We start from the raw sequence: 3,892 nt of genomic DNA, 5'->3' as shown, positions 1-3,892 counted from the left end.
CCCCAACAGACAGAAATGACTAAAAAGCGAAAAACAAAAACAAATCAATTACAACAAAAACTGTTGCGTACAAAGGACAATAAGGGGCTCAATAATGAATGAAAAAGTCAACAAAAAGGTTTCAATACAAATAGATGTATTCCAAATCCTCTTACATTATGAATACAAATATACCAAGCATAGTTCTTCATTCTACTGAACCCCCAGCCCCCCCCCCCCCAAAAAAAAATTATTCAATCCATCAATTAATCAATCAATCAATCAATGTGAAAAGTCAATCAACAATTCCTGTACAAAATGATTCATTGAAATCTTCAAACATAATAGCACTGTACTAAGCACTCTGGGTGTCACTTGAAAGTGATATTAAATTTACCTTGTATCTTGGGTGACCTCTGAGTACTATTATAAATCTACAATCTAATCGTCAATTAAACAGGAGAATCCACCTCTCCTTTCCATTTCTTTTGAGAAAATTATCTTGTATCGCATCATCTTAGGGAAAAGTTGTGTGAGATGTCTTCAACTTTTGTGACAAAGGCCTCCTCCTACCCTGTTATCCGATCAATGTAGTAATATGGCATTCCAACAAACTAATGTGACCACATGCAAATGGCTGCACGACACCCTTCCATAGACCAGTGCTGTGCAAAACTTAGTATACAGCATAATACCCCAAACCTCGGGTACTTTGGAATTGTTTAGCGTTTGCCTTATGTACAAATTCAGAAAATTCTCGCAACTTCACGCCTTTCAAACAGACGTTTCTTTTTAGTGTTTGTGCTTCATTCTTTATCAAATCGTTTGTGTAAATTAATGTAAATTATGCATAAAATGACAAAAATTATGATTCCAGTTTGCTAACTTGTGTATAGATCTTTAACCTTGACTGTTTATGTAATATACTTTTAAAGTGGTCCAGTTGTGTAAGGACAGTATAACATGGATTTTGTTTACTATTCAACTATAGGCCTATGTCCATATTGAGAGTTACTAAACCAGTGTTCATACTGTCAAACAATTCATGTATAATATATACATGTAGAATGTTGCATTGTCAAATGATGCATTTTTGTCAGAGGACAGTCATGTTTGCTCATTCAGGACCAATCGTTTGCAATTGTTGTATACGCGCAAATGTTTCTGTGTTTCTGATTGTGTTGAAATAGGTGCAAGTGGACAATTTGCTTGTTTTTATCATTGCAAGCCTCTTCAAAGTATTGATTGACACTAGATTGGTTTGTTCCAAGTATGATCAATATTCTGTACAAAAACTTACATTTTTGTTTCTAACAGTTTTGATATTTTGCAGTTGCCCAGGTGATAACAGTCGTTTATAACATGCCCAAAGGCAACCATTCAATTTGGTAAAAGCAGTTCTGCAGGAGAGAAAAAGTATACTTTGAATCAACATTTTGATTTATTCACATTGGAAATGAAAACTGAATGTTAAAATGTTTAACTGTTGTTGCTGGCATGACAAGATTTTGATTAAAATGAGATTTAAACACTGTATTTACGAAGCTGAACTGAGTGCAATTTTAAATGACGGGGATTTTTTTACTCATTAATTTACATATTTCAAGGGATATGGGATGGGATCATTTGTATTTATCCCAAAAGTAACCTACCGAATTGTAATCAAAAAGCTCACTTGGATTAAAGATCGTACTGGTACTAAACACCCCGTGAAATTATTCCATCTGGCTTGCTGTCATTAAGAAGAAATAAAAAAATGTAGGTGATTTCCAAGTCAATTGACTGATTTTTGAAATAAGAGTTCTATGGACGAAATCGCGTTTATTGATCAAAAGTTTGTGCATGGATATTTCACTCTTTTCTTGAAAAGTGTAATATCCAAAGCTTCAACATGTTAGGTTTAGAGTATTCTTCTGTGAACAGTGATAATATTACATATATTGGAAACAAACAAATTGCACGAAATACAAATGTTCCTATGCCTTTAAGCCATGGTTTACAAACTACATAATTGTAATTTGTATCTTGTGATCATTAAATTGCAACTCTGTAAGATAAGGTCATCACTCGGGCACGGACTCTAAGTCAAGATAATCTGCTGACTTCTGGATAGTTTGGTTTCTGTCATAAAAATAAACCACAAAGGAGAACTGACTCGGTGCATTATAATAACGTGAAAGTTGAACAAAGAAATTGACTGGAGCTGGTTTGACCCTGTGACCTCCGGATTCCTGTTCCGGTACGGTAATCCGGAACAGTCATCCTGCTACAGTCAATTTGTTTATTTAACTTAAAAACAAGATTTGAAAGTTTGCATGGTGGAAAGATACTACGATAAGATTAGTTTGCGGTAGCACCATGTGAATAAATCAGTCAACTTGCATCCTTCTCAGCTTCACCGGTTTCGAGCTTCACCAGTTTGCATCCTTTTCATGCCTCCCTGCACCCATCCGTATAACATCTCATCATCGTTGGAATCCCTCATTCTCCTGACGATGGGCAGATCGAGAGCAAACTGTTCGAAACATTAAGTCCCTCTAGTTCTTTTCAGAACCACACATACTCACAAAAGAGATTTATTCACAAGGTGCTACCGCAAACTTATCTTGTCTTAACCCTAAAGGGGCCGGGGGGGGCGGAATGCCCCCCCCCCTCAACATTTTCCGTGATAGCCTCTAAAAAAAAAATTTCGCGACCCGAGCTGTTAGGACTTTTTAGCCTCGAGCTTTGCGCATCTTTTGATACCAAAAACATAAAAATCGGACCACGGGTTGCCGCGTAGCAAAAACTTTTCCGGCGCTATGCGCCGTGAAAACTGAATTTTTGCATAAACGTCGTGTACACAGAGCAGAATTGCCATTCGTACATATGAATAATTAATTAGCCATAATTCCAAAACCCTTTGACCTATAGTCATGAAATTTCTTGGGTATGTTTAGGAAGAGTTGCTCTATGCATGTGCCGAGTTTCAAAATTGTTCGTCACTCGATGGCCGAGATCTTAGGGGGGGCGGAATCCGCCCCCCCCCCCCCTTCCGGCTGAGAGATGGTCAAAATAACCCGGCCCCTTTAGGATTAACTTGAAAATAAAAATTATATATCTGATATTTGCACTGTTTGGCGGAAGTAAGTTTATTGGTTAACTATGTGTAGAGAAATGTTGGAATTTGTAAGTCATTTGTATTATTTGTTATTGGTGCAAAAACATTTCTGATCTCTTCTTTTGTTTTTCCAGATATTTTGGGCAAAGTTTAAGACGTCCGGGATTTTTATATGACATTGTGTACTTTGTATTATTATTATCATGTAATAAATCATTGCATGCAATGACTTGAGTCAATCAAGGAGAAATCTTTGAGGTTAGATGATTGTTGTGTTATGCCTCCATTCCTCCCTCAGTGATGGACCAATCTCCCGCCTCTGAATTCTACAGCTGGGTCACCACTTGGGTTTTGTAATCAGGCATGCAGGCATGGGCGTCTACACAAATTTTTCCCCAAAATTCTCAATTTATCACTTTTCCGAGCGTCAGCAGGGGAGAATTTGCCCTACCCCCCCCCCATCAAATTAAATTAACAGCAATATGGCTTCGCACCTCTTTTTCCTTACCCCCCTCCCCTTTTCCTCCCCCCCCCCCCCCGTTTTCCAGGGAGGGAGGGGGGGAGTGCCCCCTTGCCCCCCCCCCCCCTCACGACGCCCATGCATGCAGGCTTCATAATGAGGATATCAAAAGAAATTCCTTAGAAATTATATCAACCCAATCACAAATTTACTTCATGCAATAAAAACAATGAGTTGACAGCTAAATCACTGATGGATCAGAAGCATTTATTGTTGGGGGATTGAAGAAAAGGGTCACCGACAGGCCAGTTGTTGCTAATTCCTTATGTGGAGGGGCGGGGCTAGATCACATT

This window comes from Patiria miniata, unplaced genomic scaffold, assembly GCF_015706575.1.
Source record: "Patiria miniata isolate m_02_andy unplaced genomic scaffold, ASM1570657v1 HiC_scaffold_25, whole genome shotgun sequence".
NCBI classification, from domain to species: domain Eukaryota; kingdom Metazoa; phylum Echinodermata; class Asteroidea; order Valvatida; family Asterinidae; genus Patiria; species Patiria miniata.
The sequence above is the reverse complement of the archived record's forward strand: the minus strand, read 5'-3'. Positions refer to the sequence as shown.